Source organism: Nymphalis io, chromosome 16 (assembly GCF_905147045.1).
Source record: "Nymphalis io chromosome 16, ilAglIoxx1.1, whole genome shotgun sequence".
NCBI classification, from domain to species: Eukaryota; Metazoa; Arthropoda; class Insecta; order Lepidoptera; family Nymphalidae; genus Nymphalis; species Nymphalis io.
In genome coordinates, this window is record NC_065903.1 from 244,016 (window position 1) to 271,318 (window position 27,303).

General features: G+C 35.7%; 1 protein-coding gene across 1 annotated transcript in view; it reads left to right on the forward strand.

The window, feature by feature from the left end:
* The window catches only part of LOC126774100 (frizzled-2), a 272,688-nt gene that overhangs the window by 13,319 nt on the left and 232,066 nt on the right, over positions 1 to 27,303 (forward strand). Inside the window, exon 2 of the mRNA XM_050495427.1 lies at positions 20,013 to 20,053. The gene's annotated coding sequence lies outside the window, so the exon portion shown is untranslated. The remainder of the gene's footprint in view (positions 1 to 20,012; positions 20,054 to 27,303) is intronic.

Genomic DNA, 27,303 nt, shown 5'->3' on the forward strand with positions numbered 1-27,303 from the left:
CTCTAAATGTTGTCCTTCAGCACTGAGCATGAGATGAATTATAAAGACAAATTCAGCACAATTAAGTAGTAGTAGTCTTAATTTGAGTTCCACGTGTAGCCTGTGGCCACAGGCCACCTCGGCCTGGTAGTAACCATTCATTGCTTTTATCTTTATTTCAATTAGGTCGGCAGATTCACAAATAGGGCCACCTCGTGGGAAGTGGCTACTACCGCACATAGGCATTGGCATTGTAAGAAGTATTAACCATCCCATACGTCGCCAATGCGCCACTAATTTTAGGATCTAAGACGTTATGTCCTTTCTGTATCAAATATTGTTATGTATTATTGTTCCAATAATATTTGCTTACTAATATTACATCATTTATGCGATAAGATACTTGTTGAGATGTTTTATTCTGTCACTATCGAACCGCGGGTTTCTAATAATAATAAGACATAATTTAATAACTTATAAAAAAACCTTTGTGTTATATTTTTTATTGCTCTTTTTCGTTCAGCGTTAACAACGATGATCACCATCTTCTAGTACATTAAAAATAACTATAAAGTTCACCGTTTCAAACATTTTATAGGAACGTAATCCTTAAACGCCAGGTGAAGCCACCGGCACAAACCGACGAAGCCACTTGCGGTATTCTTAATATCTCTCCGACACCTTACCCCACACGGGACGCGCACCCTTTACTTATCATAACTTTTATTTTCATACGTGAGGGTGAATACTTTAAATAAGACTTATTGTGAAGGCAACCTGTTAAGTATCATGAAAGCCGTTTCATAAAGCATTGTGTGTTTAGACGTCTGGCACAAATATCTTGCACAAACATCTTCCTGACCGATTTTTTTTTATAAAATACTTAGGCGGACGGGTGAATGATTTTTTTATATTATAGGTAAGATGAGCAAATGAAACACCTGATGGTAAGTGGTCACCAACGCTCATAGACTTTGGCATTGTAAGAAATGTTAACCATCGCTTACATCGCCAATGCGCCACCAACCTTGGGCTCTAAGATGTTATGTCCCTTGTGCCTGTAATTACACTGGCTCATTCACCCTTCAACATGAAAATACTAATTACTGCTGTTTTGCGGTAGAATAGCTGATGAGTAGGTGGTACCTACCCAGACGAGCTAGAGTCAGGCACGGACTTAGGGCCAGACTCAGATTTTGGCTCATTCAAGGTCAAGGTCTAACTTAGACATATTTTGGCTCTCAATATTACTCACATAATCGGCTCCATTTAGTAAGACGCTCTCATCCAATCTGTCACAACAGTTGACTATATAAAAGTTGATGAATATAACCTTAGTATATGAATAATATATTTTAACTAATTGTAAATGAGTAAGTTTACTTTATATACTTTATATATATTATATAGCACGGATTACGTTATCAATTGCGTAATATAGCTTTATGTATTATCAATACGCAGATACGGTAAGCACAATGCTAATGCCGGATTTGATTTATCACCAAAACTAAATCCATCATTATACATTAGTAGATTTCGATAAAGCGCCCTCAGTTGCTCAGTGCGCTCTAAAAGTATACTCTTATATGTTAAAATATTTTTCAGGCAGAAGGACATTGCAAAATTTTAAAATATAGTAGTTTAGTGGCTAGTGAAAGCACGAAGAGTCGTTGGTTCTGTGCAGAACTCTTTCCGGTCTTGTGGCTTGCGCACTCATCTCTGCACTATAATACGCCCCGCACATTTGCCCTTGAGATTTGGGTGCCATGGCCAAAATCGGTCAGGAAATTAAAGAGCGTTATTAATGCATTTATTTTTTGTAATTTTGAAATACTGCACGACAAACAGGAAAGATATCTCTATCCAGAAGTGAAATCGTTATATAAAAGAAAATGCTATGTTTACTTACTATTTATTAATAAAGCGCTTTACTGTATTTACTTTGTACTATACAAAGTAAATACATGTATATTATAGGAGTCGAGATGGCTCAGAGGATAGAAGTCATGAATTTTAAACGAGGAGTAAGTTCGAGTTCAGGCACAACTTGCTTTAATAATAATTACATATAAACTGTTATTGCCACACCAGTCATAATTTATTACTTCTAAAAAACCCAAACTTACACGTATTACAAATACTTACTTTATTAATTATGAAGCCTCATCCGACCCTATTTTAAACATTTTTATTTAGCAAGCGAGGGGCGCCGCGTGTGCAATTGATCGGTAACCGGAGCCATGGGGCGTAATGTGTCTATTGCTTCACACCCTGTGATTACCGGCTCGGTTTTCTTTCGTTTTCATGTCTTTTTGACGCGAAATAAAGACGGACTTAAATGGGAAAGTAAAACCAAAACAGTAAAATCTGATTACAAATAATAAATATTAGTTAATGATTAGTAAGGATTTATATTAAAAATGTGTTATTGTTATTTAAATTATTAGTTTAATTTAGTATTGTGAAGGCCTAGTGGCTAGATCACGAATCACAACCGAAGAATGCAAGTGCAAGCCCTGGTGAGCACCAGTAAGATTTAATGTGCTTTATTGGCTTTGTATTCCAACTACATACCTTTTTGCTAAAAATCTTCTTTGAAATAGGAGAGGAACCCTTTGCCCAGCGGTGGAAAATTATAAATTTCCCACTGGTGTACAAAGGGCCTGTTATCTATTTTAGATATTTTTAACAACGTAATCGGCACTTATCTGTTTGACAGTTGTTTTAGTATCGTAAGGTCTTAAAGACACGGCGCTTCTTTCGGTCTTCCAATAACAAAGTCCTTCGTGTAGTTGGATCATTATTCGCCCTTTTGTGAAATATATAGCAATATCCTAGCTATGCCTTTATACGACGATAGGGTGCAATATAAAGTAAAATAGAGCTGATTCAGCGCAGTGCGCTGTAAACGAACTATAAATAAAGTCTAGGATGACCGCACTAAGCCACAAGCACCCTATAAATTATGTTTCTAGTTTTTACAGCGCTTTATTTTAACTAACTCTCTAATATCGTATGGAACATTTGTCTACTTCTGATCCCATCTTATTAACTATGTACTTCAATATAATACATAAGCAGTGCTTCATTGTGGTAAGGTTAACATAATAGATTAAAGAAACGGGAAAAAAATTGAATTTGAAAAACGGGAGTTAAAAAAACATTTGAATAAACTTAAAAAATATTTAGGCCGAGATGTCTCAGTGGTAAGAACACGTACATAAGTAATCAAAGATTACATTTTCAAACCCTGACAAGCGTCATTGAATTTTTCTGTCGTTAATTTGTATTTGTAATTGAACTTAGGCTCGGTACTTCACTACCGAGCTAGAAACATATAGAAAATCTGCCACATGTATTTGCATACATATATGCACGAACTTTAGCAGCGTGGTGGAATAAACTCCAAAGCTACTTCTTAAAGAAACCTGTATAAGTCGAATTCAATTTGTTCTAATAACAAAACAAATTAAAACAGAATGTTCTGTGTTTGCTGAAATTTCATATTAAGGATGCAGATGGCACACTAGTAAGTTGAGACCTGTATTTGCATAACACAATTTAATTTAAATATAACTTATTACACATATTAATTTTATTTTGTTTTCAATTCTGTTGTTACTATTTTAGGTCTGTGTATCAATTATCTTACTGTGGTTTAAGAAATGGAGGCTGGCACTTTTCATCAGGTTACTCATTGGCTTGTCTACCTTTACTAAAATTAATAAATTCTGCTTTTGATGTAACATTAATATTAGACAGGTATATGAGATAATAATTTTTACAAAAAAATCTTAATTTTTTGGTACAACTATTAACTAACAATTATTTAAAAAAAATATTCTTATTTTAAAATCGGACGGTCTCATGTAGCGCACGTGGCTTTACCGTCGCTCGGGGTGCGAAGTGGGTGCAATCGGTAGCATTGATCGCGGTGGCCGAGGGGTGGTAATGTGTATTGCTTCACACCTTACATTCCTGGTTCGCGTTACTTCCACGAAGTGCCTTGTTACTGCGAGTGGGGCGGCTTTATGTCGAGTTACCCACACTTGCAAGAATTTGTCAATTCTATCTTTGCAATTTCTTTTAAAAATAATATAACATACAACCTTTGCCTAAGCTACAATCATATTGCATGTTGTGTCACAATAATATGCAAATTAGCAATAACATTGATCATTATGATAGAATCATTAATAAGCTCTGCATCGATGAGCTTATACCCAACGCTAAGTTTGCAACTCTGTAAAGTCAAAAAAATATTCCATAAAATTCTGTCAATATTTTTAAATTAAAATTTCTTTCATTTTTTAATATATTATTTTAAGCAACAATTTTACGGTTTTTGGATTTTTTCCTATATGGGTAATGCGACATAAGCGGCCATATCTTTTGATTGCGTAGACTTAGAAGTTTGATATTTTCATAGCTCCAAAGCTCCTATCCGTGCAGTGACGGAGAAAGAATACATTTCACTGCCCCTCTCTTTCCCATGGGTGTCGTAAGAGGCGACTAAGGGATATCTGAGCGACCATCTGCTCATCTGGTGGTAGGATGCTAACATCCGCCTGGCTTGTTACCACCGTACGCATGGTGAAAAACTCGTGAAGTGGCTTGCAGCCGCGTTTCGAGGTCAGCCAGCGTACAGCCAGTGCCCGAGCGAGTATTGCCGCGATGGGTGTTGGTCCAGTGGAGACGGCTGTTGAACCAATGCCGGGGGAAACTGTATTGACCTGCCGGACAGGGAGACCCGAAGAAACGGCTGTTCCGCTGGCCGCCCGTGGCATAGTACAGGGGCCCGAGCGTGCCTAACCAGCTCGCGAGGCTGCCCCACCAGGCCACGCATAATCTCGGGGTGGACCGTCGTGCCGGTTGGTGACCGGAAGGTGGGGTCCCGGCGGCCACTTCCGGGGGGGTTCGGGGGCCCTTCCGTCCGGCGGATCAGTATATTTTCCTTTTTGGCAAACATTTGGGAAAACACGCCTCCATACTTTGCCCATCCCTATCGTGGCAATACGTCGCTCGCTTCACGTCTCTTTTCCTTATTTTTCCAAATGGTAGCGCAAATAAGAAATAACGGTCGTTCAGCGGTGCACACCCCCACCATACCCACGCTGTTTGAGGTCGAGTTCTCTAACATCCGAGGACTCCACGCTAACCTCAACGCTGTCCACCACCATCTCGAGACAGCACGGCCAGCAATGTTGTTTCTCACGGAGACGCAAATACTCCGCCCTGCCGACACCAGCTACCTTAACTATCCCGGCTACATGCTTGAAGAATCTTTTAAAGCGAAAGCCGGAGTATGCTTGTTCGTCAGGGCGGATGTTTGTTGTCACCGATTGCGCTGCTTGGAGGACCCCTCCTTCTCCATGTTGGTGGTACGTGTGGACCTGGTTCGTCAGAGTCGAGTCTACGTGTGCCTCTACAGATCCCACAATGGTGACTTGGAGACAAGCCGATTATTCGACCATCTTAGTCGGGTGGCAGATGCTGCGCAAGAGCAGTTTCCTAACGCGGAATTGGTGTTTTTGGGGGATTTTAATGCTCACCATGAATCATGGTTGAAATCCCTCAAAACTGAACTTGCTGGAAGAACTGCTCATGCTTTTGCTCTCACACACGACTTGACCCAACTGGTTGATCAGCCCACCAGGATCCCAGACATTGATGGGCAAGCGCCTTCTCTACTGGATCTTCTGCTGACTTCTCACCCGGTGGAATATCAGGTTGTGGTTCAAGCTCCACTTGGTTCTTCGGATCACGGCCTTATATCTACCAAAGTGCCACAGGCCAAGCTGCCGCCATCAGCGGTATGCAAACGTCGCGTTTGGCACTATAAGTCGGCAGATTGGGACGGTATGCGCGATTACTATGCGCCAGTCCCTTGGAAGGAACGTTGCTTCAGTGGGAATGACCCGACAGCTAGTGCCGCTGCTGTTGCTGATGAGATCATGTTAGGAATGGAATACTACATTCCTAGCTCAGATCTCATCAATAGGGGTACGCGTAACCGTTGGTTCACGCGTGAATGTGCCGACGCTGTATCATCTAAGCAGGCGGCATATCGCGCGTGGATCAACGGCTGCATTAGCGGGGCATCTAACATTGACTCACTGAAAGCAAACTACAATAAAAATTCCAAGTCCTGTAGGAAGGCATACACGAGAGCGGATGCACAGCGCATTGTACAGATTGGTCATGACCTTATTTCGCATACTAGGGGCTCCCGTAGCTTCTGGCGTCTGACCAAGTCTGTGCAAAACAATTTCTGCCAACCTTCGCTGCCACCGCTCAGAAATCCGGACGGATCGCTAGCTCACAGTCCGCAGGAGAAAGCCGACCTCCTGGCTAAACTCTTTGCCGACAACTCTGTGATCGATGATTGTAGTGCGCAGTCACCAACAATACCTTCATGTGGCCACTCGATGCCTGACATCAAAATCAGGCAACGTGATGTGCGTGCGGAGCTGCAATCACTCGATATACGGAAAGCTAGCGGTCCCGATGGAATACCAGCCATTGTGCTGAAGAAGTGCGCGGCGGAGCTGTCTCCTGTGTTAACGCGCCTGTTCCAACTTTCTCTCTCTTCGGGATGTGTGCCGGAGGCTTGGAGAAGAGCTAATGTGCAAGCGGTTCCCAAAAAAGGGGATCGGTCTGACCCGGCAAATTATCGGCCAATAGCTATCACCTCAGTACTTTGTAAGGTGATGGAACGGATTTTAAACAACCAACTGATCCATTACTTAGAAGATCACTGTCTAATTAATGATCGTCAGTACGGGTTTCGACCAAAACGGTCCACAGGTGATCTTCTAGCGTACGTAACGCACCTCTGGGGTGAAGCTATCGACAAGCATGGAGAATCGTTGGCTGTCAGCCTCGATATCTCCAAGGCTTTCGACAGGGTCTGGCACAGAAGTTTTCTCTCCAAGCTACCGGCATATGGTCTGCCTGCTCAGCTATGCACCTGGATTGCCAGCTTCCTACACAAGCGTAGCCTTCGTGTTTTAGTAGATGGTTGCGCTTCACAATTCTATGTAGTGAATGCTGGCGTCCCCCAGGGATCTGTGCTATCTCCCACACTCTTTCTTTTGCATATCAATGATATGCTCTCTCTTGGGAACATACATTGCTATGCAGATGATAGTACAGTGCATGGTGGATACCACGGACGCGCAGTGGCTGGGCGGGCGGAAACTGAGGAGAGGCGGGATAATCTTGTTATTGAACTCGATAGGACATTAGAGCTCATCGCCAAATGGGGTTCTGATAATCTTGTTGAGTTTAATGCCAAGAAAACACAGGTGTGCGCTCTCACAGCGAAAAAGTCACCATTTTACCCTCATCCCTCCCTCTGTGGCACACCGCTGATGATACAAAGCAAAATCGCCATGCTGGGGATGGACGTTCACTGCGACCTTAGTCCAAGGGATTACATCGAGGCTATTATAAAAACAGCTTCACGAAAACTCGGAGTTCTGAACAAGGTGCGGCGTTTTTTCACGCCACAACAACTGTGCCTGTTATACAAAACACAGGTACGGTCTTGCGTTGAATATTGCTCGCACCTTTGGGATGGCTCCGCTAAGTACCTAATGGAGGCCTTGGACCGGTTGCAGCGACGTGCAGTACGCATTATTGGCGACGTAAAGGTCACAAACACCCTTGAACCTTTACAATTGCGTCGCGAGATAGTAGCACTGAGCGCTTTCTATCGTCTGTATCACGGCGAGTGCTCTGAGGAATTATTCTCTCTAATTCCTGCTTCCCCCTTCCTTCTTAAGTCCACGCGAGCTGGTTCTCGATGTCACCGCCTAACTGTGACATCAATTCCATTGCGCACAAAGAAATTTGGCAACTCCTTTCTTTGTCGCACTACCAAAGAATGGAATTCCTTACCAGCTCACGTGTTCCCCTCCTCTTACAACCCGGGTTCCTTCAAACGAGGCGTGAAGAGGCATCTTGCGGGCCGGCAAGGCGGGGACGGCTAGTACAGAACATTTTTTCCGACTGTACTGGCCGTCGTCGCGTTTGGACTCTACTGCCACTTACCATCAGGTGGAGTAGAGTCATTTGCCATCCCGGGGCATATATAAAAAAAAAAAAAAAAGGACCGCAGACCTTGGCATTTTGTATTAATTTCAACTTTTTTAAACTTTTTTAAGGGTTTTGACGGACAGACAAACAGATGGACAGACGGAAAATGTGATCTTATAAGGGTTCCTTTTTTCCTTTAGAAGTACGGACCCTAAAAAGAGTTAAATTAATAAATTTAATTGTATTTGATTGACATAACATTGTATTTGATATGTCGGAAAAGACAGTAGTTACCTGTGGTTACACTGAGTTTCTTGACGGCTCTTTTCGGTAGAATCTAAATTCTGGACCGGTGGGAGCTTTTAATTAAATATAGTATAAAGGTCGATTCAAAGGTGCTTGTAAAAACTTCCTTGAATAAAGTATATTTAGATTTGGATACAAGATTTTAAGGTCAGGAACAGATATAGACAAAGGTTTCTTTATTGCTTTAAAAGCGGGTTCTGTTATGAAATAATTTAATTTCTTGTGACGAGGTTTTTGTAACGGCGAAGGTTGATTTTCTTCAATAGTAGTTTTATTTTTTTAATACTTTACTTTAGTTTTATAATACTTTAAATAATAAAACAATATTTAAGGTGGAAAGTTGAATCACATGCTAATAGTGTGAGATACAGTACAGTACCCATTTAATTTTATAATCATATTGCTGATTTAAATTTTTGAGTGTATTTTAAAATCACAATTGTATTTGCAGTAAATTAGTTTTAGAGAATTCGACCGTAACAATATTTGGGCATTTAAAAAGATACAAAATAATAGAGACAATGCTTTTTAATTTTTTTTTTTAATTTTGGTTTTTAATTTTTTTTTTAAATGTCATTATTTATTGTTTGTGTTTTTTTTTATATTTTGTCTTTTGTCATAATAACAGTATAACAGTGACATAATAATACGTATATTATAAAAAACTTATGAATGAATGAAAGCCTTCAATTTCATTTAGGCAATAACTGTAATATATTTTCAAAGGATATTAACCGTGCAAAGTTAATTTCTTTATATGTTTCAATCGCATTAACAAAAGCCGAGTCATTAATGAAATTGCAATATAAAGGTGTAGTCATGGCAGATAATTTTAAATAAAAATATAACCTCAACGAAAAATACCATCTTTACAAACTTTGTTACGAATTTTTTTAAATAATATTATCTTAGCTGTCAGTATTTTGTATCTTTATTTTTATATTAAAATGTGTATATGGTTGAACGCGATTATGTCAGGAAATACCTTTCCGATTTGAATAATTATATTTGGGTTCAATAACCCAAAAGAGTTATTTTATTGATGATCGTTATTGATAATATAATTACATAACAGTCAAATCAGCTTGTAAATGTTTTTTGCGTTATTAGTAAACGGTGAGCAGATAAATAATTTTATTTATTTGTATAAGTAGGTACTTCATATTATAAATATTTAACTTCATTTTGAATGATGACATTCTTTATCGTTAGACATTCCGTGGTCATCCTCATCCTCGCTGTCATCAACCAAAAAATAAACAACAATATAGTATTATAAAAAGTAAATTGGACAAGTATGTGCTTAGAGATGTATCCATTTCGAGTCGAAGTGATTTCTGTACTCTGTCCTTAATCAGGTGACATATCAAATATAAAGTAGTATCGGTTTTTGAATGTCACACTTCGGTTTTTATTTCTATATCGCTAACGACCCCCACTTTATCGCTACTACTTCATTATTTGCATATAATGTATCGAATATCATTATAACCAATTAAGAAAGCAGTATTAAAGTAAACACGCGAGCTCTATCTATGCAAATACGACTAACGTAACATTTCTCTTATAACAATTGTTGAATTTTCGCGAAACACACGCAATGCTGAAAAACACATTCATTATTATTTCTGTTTCTTTTAATGGCGTAAGTCGATTGTACGTATTCGCAAACGCGTTCACATAAATAAAATTATATAATCTAAAACAAACTATTATAGTGCCTAATATTTTATACATATAAAAAATACAAACAGTGATTCGATCCATATAAAATTAATCAAATCATAAACGCTTCAATACTGTTTTTTTACGGTGTCCAAATGGTTGAAATAGTTACAATAATATCAAAGTGCAAATGAATATTATATTAAATATTATATATAAATATTGAAATTGTCCTTTGATACAAATACCTAACTCGTATGCTGAAAAATCAGCGGTGGTGCTGTACGAACGCTTCCTCTCATGTTAAGGAGCTTGCTGCTTATTCCACCACAGCGCTTTCCTGAGGGTCAGCGGATTTACAATATTACGTATATTGTTCCGCTGTGGCAGAGATTCAACCCTTAACCGATTCCAAGATTAATATAAAAGAATATAAACTTGTAAAAAGTCAGTGTTATTCTCCAGATTTGAACCCGCGATCTATCGTTTTGTCAAACATTTATTCCTTTTTTATCATTTCAATCTTATTATTTTAGAACATAGAATAAGAGTAAAAGAAAACGTTAATTATCTGATATCTCATCAAGCCATAAAACAGTCTAAAAACCTTTCCGTTGTTTGCAATAATGCGTTGTAATTTAATAAAAGAAATATATTTTCAAATGCGGTTACCATAAAAAAGGCTCAACATTGTATATTTTCCTTAAGTTTTCTTTTTCCCGCCTCACTCAGCGTTATCCTGGCATTATCAAGTAGTTGTCTCTACACGTGACAGCCAGTTGACAAGGCTCTCGATGTAACAACTTTATCAGCTGCGTGTACACCGCTTAACTGCCTCGAGTGGTCACCAAGGCATAGTATGTTCCAAGTGTTAAAACAAGGGCTGATATTATAATTATTTTGCTTATTTCAGTTTTTGTCTTAGTCAATAGTAAAATAACATTTTATATAAGATAAATTCTATGAATACAACATTCAAGATTTTAAAAATGTATGACTATGTATACTGTAATATACGTGTTTGTATATTGCTATTGGATAGATCAGTAGCTATATCTAATCATAATATGATCTTTTTAGTTACATAAATATTTGCATTATTTTTATAGTTCATTAAAATACCCGTGCTACCCTTTACAAGGCTCATTCGTAAGGGGCAGCACTGTAATATTTGTGGTACTTTCTGATATGTGGGACACACGACACAATGTATTGGCAGTTCGATATATTATATATATTTTACAATTTTCAAGTGTGACTGTTTACCGTGAGTTAATGTATCCCTTCGATTGCTTTAATAAAAAAAGTAAATTATAGTAATATTCCAGAGCTGGCCTCTTCTCTATGAGGGTTTTGGGCTTATTCCAACACGATGCTCCTGATGAATGCATGAGTTGCATGTACCACTAACGTTCCAAGTACGAAAGGAATTATGAAGCACAATTAATCAGTGTCTGTATCTTCGATTTGACCTCGTTATTTTCAGTTACCCACATGTTCGATCTACTGGACCATACCGGTTTTTAACAATATAAATTACAATTAAAATAATAGCTTTACACTCACCAAACGCCAAGATCCCATTACCATTGTTCAATGGTCCAGAGACAAACAGCTCGACCATAAATACTCAGAATGAGACAAGCAGCTGGAGATTACTCTAGCGCAGACACCAATCGCATACTCTATGGCTTAATCGTTAATTTATGCATTTTGCTTCGGTTCAGCGATCTTTATTAATTAGACATAACTTACTTCATAATACTCGGTGGAGCCTCGACGTTGCTTTGTTTTAATCATGGCTACTCATTCCGCAAACGAGGAAATAAATATTTATTCGACTCTTCAATATTCCTTCTTTCACTTGTTTCCTTCGGTTCAAGATCTGAATTTTCTTTGCTTGGAGATTATGGTTCTTGTGAAAATTTTCAAGTATTTTTAATTAAGTCGGACAAGTCATTAAATTATAGCCAGTTGCCTTTGTTTACGTCAAAAGCAGTGGCGTGCACGAGATGGAACGTAGACGAGACAGATCCAAACGAATTACACGAGAATTACGATGCTGTGTAGTATTAAAGGGAGCCGTGATTATTTTACGCGAACTGTGGACGTAATAAATAAGGGAATAGAAGACTTAAGAAATAAATAGGAAGACGGGGAAGTAGTAACCAATATTCACGTGAGGAGAAGAGTCATCAATTGGTTCTGCTCCAGTGTAGGTTAGTGGGTACAAATGTAGCAGGGTTTTATCAGCATGTTTTCTTACGATAAACGAACGACGAAAGAACTCTTAAGTGCATGATATTACCCATAGGCCTCTAATAAAGTTCTTAAAAAGGTACCATAATGCAAGACCAATAAATGAAAATATCAATTAAAATATATTACTGTATCTTTCGGCTTCTTCAAGTTAATTTCGAACTTGTGGTAGCGTCACGCTTTATTGACATAATCATTTTGACTTTAACGAACCAACGATTTTAAAGTACATGTAACTCTAACTTGATACTGAATACATTTTGATTTTATTTAATTTGATGTATGTACCAGAAGCAGAGTCAATACTCGCTCAATTGTAACTTCTATGTTGTTATTCATATTCAAAGATCAATAAAATACATATTACATGAACAAACTTAGTCAGATTTATAATATTATTTATAAGTAACAATAAAGCTCCTGTTTTTGATAATATATATTATTAATTGTTTGATATAGATATGTATGTAATCATTTATTTAAAGATTGTATTCTCTGCAAAGTACTACTTTTATATAAAGTAGGATGTCAAAAACATATTGAATTACTTGTATATATGTACTTATTTGTATTATACCACGTAGCGTAGTCGAGTAACAACTATTCGTAAGAACAAAATCGAATCTAACCGCAGAACACGATCATAATATCACTGTAAATCGGTTATCAACATTTCGCGAGTGAGGTACGAGCTCTTAAAGAATACTAATGCTGATAGCAAAAAAAGGTTATTCTGAGCAGATATGCCGTGTATAACTATTTAGAAATACATAATTACTAAACACATTGCCTATATATGTATATATGTTTGTACATTTAAAAAATGAGTAGCGTTCATTCAGTATTAATTATACCGACGATGTTTCTTGCCTCACTTCCAGTTTCTCATAGAAAAAAAAAATAAAACTTCTGTAGCGACGTTAACCGTTTGCTCGTTTTTTTTTATTAAACTCATATTCGACGAAGTGTCGCGTTAATTTCTTGTAAGCCTAATTACACACGGGCTTATTTGCCGCCGCCTCGCCTCACCTCTCCGCCTCGCCGCCTCGCCGCGTGTGAAGTGAGATGCACTACAAAAACCTTTACTCTTTCAAGAGTGAAATTCAGGTTTTCGTGCGCTAAGGTTGCTAGTTTTTAATTTTTAATTACTAATGCTTTTAATGTAATATACAAATTACGCGATATGTTCATGAGCCTGAAACTACGCTGTGAGCTGCTTCAAATTAAGCGTTCACGGTTTTTTTCATATTTGTTCATTTGCGTTTATTAAATACCAAGAGTTACTAAATATCGAGTTTATATATATTTGAATGTTACTAAATATATGAATATTCAATTTTAGTATCTAGTTTTTCGGTATATATTCTAAGTAAGGACTATAATAATTACAAATTTTATAGAAACTTAAGGTCACAGAACTACATACACAATCAATGTATAACCTTGACATGACCTTGAAGTCGATCCCTACATATCAGAAAGTTCTTACAGTCTGCTTACGAAATAGCATTTTTATTATATTAATCTTATACACTAGAGAAAAAAACTACGGCTTTACTCCGACGTCGAATTTAATCTTGTAAATTGACAATTAAAGTGCACGTGCAACTTTATATGCTACGTGACTTTGTGTGGTGAAGTATTAACAAAATATTATTCTCTTTTGTTATATGATATATATTATATAATTTAGTATTATTAATGGGTATGATCATTTGCCGAGATTTAAAACATAAGATATCGATCAAAGATCACGGTTTCAATTCCAGGTAAGCTTGAGTTCTCATGTGCCTGATTTGAACCTGAACATTTTTAGAAATTTAGTTTTTATAACTTGTATGACTTAGTATATAAGTCCAATATTTATCATATATTATTTACAAAGTTATTAATTGAAAAATGACAATATTATGCAAAGAGTATAGTAACAAACGAAGCCTTTTGTTATATTAACCATTAAGAAAAGTAGAAGCTTTGTCCAGTCGTGGGCAAGGCTTCAATTTAACTTTGTCTAGAGAAAAGCTCTTACTACCCATTTATTTATGCGTGTCCTTTGTGAACTTACTTAACATACTTAGTTTACTTATTATTATTTTATATGGTATTTAGAAAACTTAACACACACAATACGTTACAAGTATTCGAATAATAATAATAATGTACTGGGACATCTGTGCAAGTTTTTTTGCTTATAATATTTAGTGATATTTTTTTGTTTACTTTCTGTCCGTATTTACGTTTGTACATCTCTGGCTCTCTGGCTTAAAATATACAAGCATTGTACCGTGGAAAATTAAAGAGGTAAACACAAAAAAGTGTCTTCATTTTCAAAATCAGCCACTTAGTTTTACTTACAAATTCAAAGTAAATTATGTATTTATTACTTAGGAGTTTGCGGTAACAAAGATTTTGTAATTAAAGGTCTGTACACATTTACTATTTAAATTCAAGGCATGTTAGTATAATTCGCTGGCTTTACCTCAAGCATAAGAACAAGACGCGAGGCGTGAGTCCGCGGCCGCAAAGCGACGGGTCGCAATTACTTTACAACGACATTAATTAAAAGATCCCCCTCCGCCTCGCCTCACCTCGCCGCCTCGAGAAATGCAGTCTAAACTAGCCCTTACAGCAGAAATTTGTTTTAATTAAGGAGTCTTCTATTTTTTGTTGTGGATTTCGAATTTTTAATGACTGTCCCTCAGACTGTAAACCTTTTGTATAGGAACTTTAATGAATCCGTAAATCGTCTGCGGAATAGTTTTCTTACGATTTTCATGTTTTTAAATGAGATTTTTTTGTTAAGTTTTATTTGTGAAAAAAGAGTTCATTAAAATGTGGTTTAAACGTTTAAAAAAAAAGTTTTTGTAAATAATGACTTGTCTCTATCGGTAACTTAATAGCGGATGTACATTACGAACAAACTGCACGAGAGGAGTTTGGAACTTGCAAGCGAACGCGAAAGTATTTTTTGAGTATTTCCTCGGGAATAGTTTTCCGCAGTGGCAGAATTCTATGTGTTGACTTATGAGATAATCCAACGCTATGCTACAGTTGAATTGCTTAAAGAGACAAATAATATTGTTGAAAATGTTTTTAAATCCCTGTATAAAAATACACAGCGCATACATTGATTTGATTACATTTATTTATTTATTTTATTAACCAAACTAAGTGCAATCAGTCGACAAGGTAAAAAAGCTTACGGCAGCAGGGCAGACTTTTAAAAGAAAGATATATTTGAATTTTATAATATTAAATTAAAATTGACTCGACTGCACAGAGGTTTATGCTCTAGTCGAATGTTTTTCCTTTTTTTACAAATCGTTTCCCAAGACATATGATTCCAAAGCATGGAATGATACAATGACTTACATTCCGCTGATTAAGCATTTACTTCTATTGTCTTCATGCTTAGCTTAGCTTAGCTTCGCTTCGCTAACATAACTAGGTTAACATATACAATGCTTTAAGAACTTTTGATGTGATGCCTGTAAATATAAAAAAGCACGCATAAAAAATTGCGTACTCAAATCAAAACAGTGGTACAAAAGAACGCTTATGGCACCAATAGCAATGGGAGTTGGTGACCACATGCCATCAAGCTGCCCGGCCACCATCCATATTATAAAAAACAATATATTGTATTTATTACAATCACAATATTAAAATCTTATTACTTTTAAAGGGACATTGAGGGTTTTGTTTTATTTCAAAAGTCATTTAATTTCGAATCGAGTCGATTTTTAAGAAAATATTTATATTTTTGTCGCAAAAAAAAGCGTAAGATAAAATAAGCCGAGAGCTATAAAAGGGTGAAGTTATCAATAGGAGCCGCAAGTCTGGCGCATCGCCAACTACTCAATTGACTTTGCAATGATATACACGATGTACTGAGAAATATCCTCAACTCCCATAACGCGACGGTGCTGTCCGCCGCGAGAGTGCGACGTGGCCTATGGATATACACTTATATTTATTTCAATTGATTTAAGACTAAATAAATAAAAATGCTACTGGTAGAGCATTGTCCCCGCTTGGGTACCATACCGCCTACGTACTATTTATTCCAGCAACAAACTGCTTTGTATTACTTTATAATAAATACACCTTAAGTTCTTTAAGGAATAATTCTTACGAGGCTTAAACAATTTAACTCACGCAGCACTTCAGCTTTAAGGATTAGCTTAAAAACTATTTAACTGGTGCCATAACATACTGCCAGTTACTTTTTATAGCAAATATTGTATTAAAACAGACAAATTAATCCATAATGTTGTGCTTAATTTTTTTTAAAGAGTTTTGTTAATTAAGGAAACTATGTACAAATGTGTTATGTGCTTAAATTGTTAAATTTAAGATATTAATAAATTAAAAATTGAATTTTTGTTTCGGTTTGAACGGTCAATGGGCCAGAACATTAATATAACGTCTTGGATTCCGTTGTTGGCGGCGATGTTACAATGTCGGGAGTACTTACTTCCTGCAGTACCAGTGACTGTGGGATAAGGGTTGCCAATTCCCATCAGACCCATATAATCATAGATTATATTAGTGGTTAGCACACAGTCCCACAATTTACCTGATTTATAAACATTGCAGCATCGATAACAACTTTTAATAAACGGAGACAAGACCATTAGCGCCAGTTTCAGAGAGTGGGTTCATTCTGATTGGCCTTAGCCAGTCTGGGTACGGGCCTCCAGGGTTTCTCCATTACCTGGGCAGATCCTCACTCGTTTTGACCTATAATGTCAGGACTATTTTGGCCTAGAGATGATGCCAGTTAGTATAAATACTTGAGTAGTCTCATACTGGTGGTTGGTGTGGCTTTGGTTTGTCATGACTACTAACTTCAATTATTGTTTTCCGAAATACCACCATATTTTTTTGTTCATATATCGTATCGTATAAAGTTATATAATAGTTCTATTCATGTACATTTTATTATTAATATATGACATCGAATCACATTTATATAACCGGAAAGGCGATCGAATTTCATCCATAAAAAAATTGACCCACACGTAATACTAGTCTATAATTACTTAAGATTTTTGTACACAGAAAGTGTGCAAGATAATAAAGCTCCACTAAAACAAAGTAGAACAAACATAACACACAAAGGCACTTTGTGTATTCTTTGTGTCTCAAAAGATTATAACAACAATGACTTATTCAGACAAATTCAATTACAAAATTATCACGAATAAAGAAACTATGATATAGTCATAAATAATCCTTAATATTATTATAAATGCAAAAGCGAGTTTGTTTAATTGTGTGTTTGTCCGATCATTATAAAATTTGTATGCAAACATTGCCAGGGGTTGGGAAAAGGATATCCTTTTTTTAGGTTACCTACCTCACACGCGGGCGCAACCGAGGCGGAAACTAGTACAAATATAAATGACATTATTGTTAAATCCTTCACACTTTCCCATTTAAGCTGTTAGTAGCTATTTGTATACAGTTAAGTGAAAAAAAATATACGTCTGCAAGAAAAACAAGAGGTCCTTTGTTCAGATCTCGGGGTCGCTTAATTAAACAAGCGATTGTTATAACGAGCCCGCGGCGGACAATAAGCCATTATTGTTTAAACTGACCTCCGAGAGAGGTTGTCTTTTTGGCGGTTTTTCTTCGAGCTATTTTAAATGCATTTTGCTATGAGCGGGGATCGGTAACTGAATACTCGTTTTCTTTGTTAATACTCTATTGTATACCAATTATTGAGCATATTCAATTATAATGTGCGTTTTAAATATTGTGTGAATACACTATCAGTCTGGCTGATCAGGCTGCTCGAAGGATGTATAATTTGTTTTATAAAGTGACAGATTTTACTGTATAGTTTATAAATTTTAATTGATTTGTTATACATAGTAATTGATGATTTTTCACCGGTATTTCTTGGTAAAATCTAATAATAATAATAATATCCGGGGACATTTTTCACACACGGCCGTCTGATCCCAAATTAAGCTTGTACAAAGCTTGTGCTATGGAAACCAGACAACTGATATACTACATATACTACTTTTCTTTTGTAAATACATACTTATATAGATAATTATACCCAGACTCAGGACGAACATGCATGTTCATGCACACAAATGTCTGTCCTGGGTGGGAATGGAACCCACAACCTTCGGGGTGAAAGGCAAGTATCTACCAACCACGCCAACCGGCTCGTCTATATTCATAGACAAGTCTTTGTGAAAGTCTGAATAGGTATCATCTACTAATCAGATATATACAATTAGTGTTGTTGTGTTCCGAGTGTAACTTAGGCACAAGGGACACGTCTTAGTTTCCAAGGTTGGTTCCAATCTTTGTTAGTTTTTCTCGTGTGTGCTTCGAAGTCCTTAAATAAAGTGTAATACGATTTTTTTTATTTTAATGAAGTTTGCTGTTAAGCAAGGACGATTTTTGTATTATTACTAGATACCCGTTCCGACTTCGCACGAGTGAAATGAGAATTTTATTTATTTATTTTTAAAAAATCCCATCGCAGCGCCACCTACTGAGTTCAATCTAAACCATCCAATGACCCATTCAAACACATAAAAAAACAACAAAATAGAATATTTAGAAGGGAATATATGTACAATATTAATTTATTGATTTATAAATAATAAAAACAATTCCTAACTTACAGTCGTGTTTATAAACGTTGGAAAGGTGTTTAGTTAAACATAGATTTATCTCTTTCTGATATAATTCATTTGAAAGAATTAGGACACAGCATTGTTAATCACCCCCTTAAAAACATTTATAGATGAAGTGGTTAATACTTCATTAGATTCCGTATTATATTATGTCGAAGTTCATTCATTCATTAGAAAACATGAATTATTAATAATATAATTTTTAAACGTTGTCTAGAAATTATCGCTTTCATAGCGATTACACAGCTTTTTGTACATTATTTTCTTTACTTTCCGTACAATATATTATGGATTTTAATAGGCTATGATGAATTTTATATTTTGTTAATTAAAACATTTAATCGTCATCCCCTTATATAAAACTAAGGGAACTAGTAGAACGTTTAAGTCGCGCACTCTAATAATTTTCAACATGATTAATCTTTTTATAAGATTGTTTATCGAGGTCTTGGTCTTGAATTTGAACGATAACTACTTCCTCGCTTTATTCGTGTCTTCAAGAAATAGCGATAACTTGTTGTTTGAAATTTACGCCAGACTTGTAAATAGCTCGTGTCAGAACATTACTCGTTCAAACTTTATCATACTAGGGAATTGAATCGTTTTATACCTCGCAGCCTCACCGACTCCAAGCTACTACCAAGAAAATTATATTATGTTAATCACACTTATCTTATATTGCATTCCATTGCCTCCTAAGCTATTGAATCACTACGGACGGTCCTTTATTAAGGCGTAATGAATACAGTATGAAGTGATAATATTGTATTGTAGTGCAGGGTCGCAGCCTGTAAGCGATTTTCTGTGGTTCCATTTAAAACGACGCCACCGCGTCTTTATTGTTAGTTTTTATTACGGAAGCGATATATAAAATTACCTTTTCGATGAATCATAATTTCGCCCACTGTATTTACATTTAGGCTTTTATTTCTTTCCCCATATCTCGTTTCGTATTAAGCGTTGAATATATTTCAATGTAACAATAACAATAGTTGTATGAATTAAGTTGAATTTGTTTTTTGCAATCTATGTAAAGTCACGCGCGTTTTTTTGTCAATTCAAATGTAAAGTAACGATATCGTATTTCTGTTGCAGAATAAAGGCGGCCTAGTACTGCGCGCGATATTAATAGCAAAGTAAGTATTACTTAAAATAAGTAAAGGCGAATGAATAACATATGTGTATGTTGAAGTAAAATAAGTTTTATTTTCGAGTGTGACAGCAACGGTTTTTTTTCTTATGAGTAAACTTTGGTTACATGTTACACGTACGGCACCTTTATTTTATCTTTTATATAAGAGGTCGATTTACATTTTCCGACATAAGTTATTAGAACTAAGGATTGTAGAGAATAAATAGAATCCATTTGGTATAATATTTTGGTATGTAATCAGTGTTTCAGTTACTACGATATTGTTTAGCGATATATATTACGTTAAAAATGATTTAAATATTTTATTTGAAATAAAAATGTATTGAAGTATTAGAAGGGTAATATCTTCGCTTTACCATTACAAAGAGAGCGTAATCCGCACAGGGGCGCGCAACCCCACTTCATTAGTCGTCCCTCGAAATTGCAGCGCACGTGTGCAGCCTGCAGAGCGGTTGGTCACCCCTGCCGGATGCCACTGATGCTATAATCCACTCAGTGTTGGCCTCCCCTGGATTTCAGATTTCGTTTCATTAGAATATAAGAAAGACAAATTTCACTGCGCTTTGTTTGAAGTTTTTAAGTTTTTTTTTGGTTTAAGGAAATTTTTCGAATTAAAATGTACAGTCATTTCGAATTGGATTTTTTCTTCTTTATATTTTATAAAATATAGAATAATGAGATTAAATTTGCTTTTTTTCAAGTCATTATATAGATATATATAAATGTATATAAAATACGTCCGTGTGGTCTTTCACACATATGACTGATATGGTTGTATACCATACCAGCCATTAAAGATATAAAAAAAGGTTCTATATTTACAACGAACTACTTCAATCAACTAAACAATTCTTATTTTGAAAAAAAGTAATTTTTACTACCAATAAAACCCTTGAATTTTATTACAAATATATTATTGCAGAACTACTTTGATTCTGTCTATAGTTTTATAGTGTATTTATACAGGATTAAGACAAAATGTTTGGCATATAACACCAGTCTGGGGTCATCTTATACTGGAAGGATATAGGCAATAGGGTGACAGACACTTGCTGCTAAATTACCAAAATTACGACAAAATTGACATCAAAGATTACGTTTTTATTTACTTTTATAAACGATAAAATAATCTTGTTATCTACGGTAATACGTTTCAATAGCATTTTTTAATGGTACAATTTTAAACAGTATTTAATTTAAAAGATTATTTTTAGAAATATCAATAATGTTATATACATTTAATATATAAAAAAAAAATATATTTTTTGTATATAGTTTGTTTTTTTTTAAAAGATAGGTCCGTGTTTTGTTAAAAATCAGTATCAGAAAAGATGACTAGGTCAGGTCAGCTCGTTTTTTATAAAACAGTCGGAGCATGAGCAAGGGCCGCATAAAGTAGCTATTCAATCAACAGCCAATGGCTGTCCACTGCTGAACATAGGCCTCTCCCAAGGTGCGCCAAAGCTCCCTGTCCTCCGCCTTCCGCATCCAGTTGGTGCCCGCCACCTTCTTAAGGTCGTCGGTCCACCTGGCTGGAGGGCGCCCTACGCTGCGCTTGCCGATTCGCGGTCTCCACTCTAGGACTCGTCTGCTCCAACGGCCATCGGTCCTACGATATACGTGACCAGCCCACTGCCACTTCAGCCTGCTAATTTTGCAAGCTATGTCGGTGACTCCGGTTCTTTTCCGGATAATCTCATTTCTGATCTTATCCTTCAAAGATACTCCGAGCATAGCTCGCTCCATAGCACGCTGAGCGACTTTGAATTTGTGGACTAGTCCCGCAGTTAGTGTCCACGTTTCGGCACCGTATGTCATGGCAGGTAAGACGCATTGGTTGAAGACTTTCGTCTTCAAACATTGCGGTGTAGACGACTTGAGGACTTGACGAAGGTTGCCAAATGCGGGCAACATCCCAAGCGAATTCTTCGATCGGCTTCCTTCTCGAAGTTAAAGTAGCTATTACGCTATTAAAAACAAACAATATTATAAATGAAGAATAAGGTAAGGCAATGATTGACAATCACAATAGACCAATACTTTACTGTGTTCTGTGAGCTACATTAAAGTATATAGTCTGGTATTGTACACTTTAAGCTTTCGTGATCTATGTTCGATTCTGATGGACATTGTGGTCGCAGCGTAAGAAATATTAAAAAAAATAAAATAAAATTTTGATGGATGTTGGCGAAGAATACTCGTGTATTCGACGTCAGGCGGCGAAGATCCCTTACTTTAACGCAGCCAATTTGATTCGCCATTTTAAGGTTTAAAAATATGCATGATATTTTAAAATCCTTTCCGTAATATTCCTTCGACCAAATAACAAACCAAATGAATAAAAGAAAAACGAAAGGAATAAATAAAAAGGACAAACTCGTTTTAACTCGAGGCTGGGAAAAGATAATTTGTAAGAAAATTCTTAACAGAGTAATTAGTGAGAATATTTTTTGCACACCTTTGAAGTTATAATTGACGAGATCCCAGTTTTCGAGTTAAGTTGTTAAGGATAATCCGATAACCGCGAAATTGTAGAATGATATCTAAGTACCTCGAGGATGAAAAATACTTTTGTTTAAATTTGTTTTATTACTTTAGTAGTAATTAGTAAAGGAATCTTTCTAGTTATTTTTAATTTTAAGTACAGACAGCAACACGAAAGCATGATTGATGCTACTGACAAAAATCGACAAGAAGCTTAATATCATTTCAACTTCTTAATGTACATGTGTCCGTATATATACAAAAATATTAACAGATTATATATTTGACACAAAACTAATTTGATGTGTAATCGTGATTAAATCTTAATACTAATTTGACATCTATAATATATAAATTTAGCAGCAAATACTTAGTCTGTTGGTATTAGTAAAAACTTGGTATGAGTAATATATAACTCTCTTTTTCGGTTTTCCAGTTATTATATAACATAATGTATTTTACATACACATATGTAATATTATAATATTATGTTTAACTCACTGAAATCTGATAAAAATACTCTTTCGTCGTATCACGGTAAAGTTACATTTTTAAATTCCCACAGAATTAACAATACGAGGATCGTATTTAATATGTAAATATCTTAAGTAAAATTACGTACTGCGTTCTGCTCTGAAGTTGCAGTGGGATATTAACGTGAAGTTAGCAATCCGTGCCTCCGGGGCGCTCTGACTCGAAAAAACTCTGCGACAATTTACATAATATTTGCATTGTTTTGTACATTCCTTTATCTCTGCGTTCCGTAAGCGTTTTTCTTTTTGACTTTACGTTATAATATTTTTTGTACTTGACAATTTCACGTGAAATGGCTTTACTCTCGTATTCCCTCTGTTGTACGGAGTATGTTAATTTGTTTTTAAATATTTCTCTAACTATTGTACGGAATTCAAATTTACTTTAGAGCATTAACCGTCCCTTGTAAATATCAATTATCATCTAAGGAGTCAAAGTATAACTCTCGTATCTACTGTTCCAATATGTTGTTTGACGGTAGAAAGGCTCAATCAGTTGTGATTTCATATGAACTGTTTATCTATAACGCTGAGAATATATCATACAGAGAAAATCATTTCATATCATGTATTAGTCTATTATCTATAGATTAAATACCGACAACACTTTTGACTTGTTTTTATTGTAAAGATATATAATGTAACATATAAATACTAAAATATAAATAATGATAATCATTGCCTAGAGATGAGACAACATGAACGTACTAAAGTTCCATCGAAGCGTTTATTACAGTAAAGTTAGATACTTCATTTCCATTTTTTTATAAATTACTTAAATAACATGAAAATTCTAGAGCATTTTAAAAGTATTCAAGTCACGTAAGGTAGAAGGCATCTATCGTGAGCTTTAATTCGCTAAGACGTGTATGCACGGTAATTGAAGCGGGCTCATGTCATTCATCAAGGCTGCCAGCAGCTTACCTAAGTAAAGACGCGAATTTTGACGCTTCCCCGTAAAACTCTAAGGGCTCTTTATACCCGCGTCATACGCTTCGACACCTCAGTTAAGTTCGATGTCTCACAGGTTCGCAGCCATCCGTTGGTTATTTTGGTTTTTTTTTTAAATATTTCTACCTACCTTTAAATACCTTAAAAATCGCGCTATTGTGGATTTCCAGACATAAACTTGGCATTCTTATTATAAAATAACAATGTATAATCATGTATAAAACAATATCGAGATTTGTATTGTGAGTAATACGTGTATAAATAATATCCATATAAAATGTATACGTCCTTAACTGGGTACATTTACTAGCCGTTAATATTTAGGACTTGCTAAGTGTGACGTTGCCGATCTTCGTTAAACGATAAAAGCTCCGCCGTCTGAGAGACATATAAACTACTCTGACATTGAATCGACGGAATATGATCTGTCGTAATCTTGAATTATCTATAGTAATCATTATGGCTACGTAAAAATGGCCTTTTGAATGTTAGAAAAGTTATCATTGTAACTTAAACCTTTACTTGAGAATTAAAATTATAGATATAAGTATTAAGTGGAATTGTGTTGTATTATATTTAACGCAAGATCGGCCAACGTGAAAATCCTTGGGGGAGGCCTTTGTCCAGCAGTGGACGTCTTTCGGCTGATATGATGATGATGATGATGATGATGTTTAATGTATTAGACCTATTATCAAATTGGAATTTGTAAATCTAAGTTTTGTTTACCTTCTACCAGAAGAATAGTCTATATATCGTATCGCAACTCGATGATATTTATTTGATGTATATAACTATAATTTTTGTTATTGTTTACTTGTATGTATGTGCGTATTACTGCGCTGTGAAGGAACACCTTTAAACTAACCGTAAGTGATGTATTATATCATACAAAAAACTAAATTGTCATTCATAATAAATTTGCACGAGTATAATTTTATATTAAATACAGCTGCTGCCGAATTGTTCACATTTAGGGTATCGCTGATTTACATACTGCTCGTCATGGCCATGATTAATGTTTCAATAAAGCGTTTCGATCACGTTACATACAACTTGTTGGTTATGTTGGCTAATAGACAAGAAATAATATTTGTTTAATGGTATTTAGCATTTTTTTACTTGGTGGTCAAATTTTATGCATCTTATCACATATTCTACCGCCAAACAGCAATACTTAATGAAGATGTTCTTTGTGTCTGATGTTACAGAGACTTGTCAATGATTTACCGGTACAATAAATGATGAGTGGGTGGTAACTACGTAAACGGGTTTGCACAAAGTCCTATCGCCAAGTAAGGATGAAAATAAACATATAAAATAAGTCTCGATAACATACACTAGGGCTTTGTGCAAGCTCGTTTGAGTAGGTATCACCCACTTCTCAGATATATAACGCAGTACTTGGTATTGTTGTGTTTCGATTTGAAGGGTGATTGAGCTAGTTTAATTACAGGCACAAGGGACATAACATTTTAGTTCCCAAGGTTGGTGGCGCATTGGCGATGTAAGTGGTGGTTAACATTTCTTACAATGTCAATGTCTATGGGCGTTGGTGACCACTTACCATCAGGTGGCCCTATGCTCGTCCGCCTACCTATTCTATAGAAAAAATACATTTTATAAATTAATTTAAAAAAATACTTTTTATAAATATTACATAATAAAATACATAAAATCTGTATTATCTTTCTTCGCTTGTTTTCTATCTATCGGCTTCGGCACATAATGTAATATCCGCCTGATAAGTAAGGAATACCTCGCGGGCTTATCAGAGGAGTGAAGTCGTGCGAGTTTTTCCTTGACTGTTCACGTAACAAGTACTCCATCATCGGTATTGGTGCGACCCGGCGCCATCACCCGGATGTGAGAAGTGTGCGTGCGGTGTGTGGATGTGGCGGGAATACTTGTACGCTTTGCTTCGAAATTATTAATTAAATTAAGAGATTATATGCATGCATTAAAAGTTTTATTTATTTAATTATATATATTTAAAAGAATAAATTATATTTTATATATATTTAAAAGAATTGCGTTGTAGATGTTTTCGTGTACATAGTGAATTCCATATTATAATTTGCTGCAATTAATATCTTAAGACTTTATTTAAGATTGAAACATGAACTTTTTATTTTTTTATTGGAAAAGGAGCTTCTAGAAAACTCTTTTGAGTTGCTTTTTGATGTTTCTGAGTTTTATTTAATTCAGCATAATATGCATTCGCGTGTCATTGTTGAAATCTAAATTGGTATGAAATGTTTGTTATATAGAAAAATAAAAATAAGGATCTTCCTTTAGTAAAAAATGTATAAAAAATAGGAAACAAAATTGTACATTGACATAGAACATTATCAGCTGATTTTGGACGGTGTCTGATCTGATTACACAACAATAAGTCTTTGTTTAGCTTTTCGATAACATTGTATAGCATATAATATATCAGTACAGTATATTGGCATTTAGCGGTATATAAATGGATGGTAGGTGGTATCTGCACAAAGAGGACATCATTTTGACAGTACATAGACACGTTTTCAAAAATCATTCCATGCAAAAATGCATTATTACTTTAAATAACGTTAATTATTTTAAAAATAAAGGGCGCAATAAATCTGAAATGAACTTTGCCACCTACATAGTATTATGTTTCCGTGTTACGTAGCGGCTCTACGTAAAAGCCTACGCAGCGACGCTGCGGCCCGAGGGAACGGCGCATTGAAAACATCGCGTGAAATATGACATGTACATGTTCATGCACAAGTGTAGGAAACTCGCATGGAAAGTGTATTAAAGTGTTTTACTCGGTAAACATTTAATTTACGTTTGTGTAACAGCTTCGGATTATTAATTTGTAAAGTTTAACAGAACGCGTTTAAGATTTTACTTGTATTAAAAGTTGGGTCATTTTATTTACGAGCTCAATATTAATCTTTGAAGCAATTGAAGTAGTTTTTGCTTTGCTTTACGAAATTAGGACATCAGTATTAATGAGATCATATAATGTAAGTTACAATATAGCAACGTATAGTATTAATACAAATGCTTGGTAAAGTAAAAGCCTGTGTATGTCCCACAGCTGGATTAAGACCTCCTCTCCTTTCATTAAAAAGTTTAGCTTATTTCACCACGTTGCCTCGATGCAGGTTGGTGGTGGATACACGTGTGCCAAAAATTTCGTATAATTAGCCATATGCAGGTTTCCACACGATGTTTTCCTTCACCACTGAGCACGAGCTGATTAGCATGAAATACAAATTAGGTACTG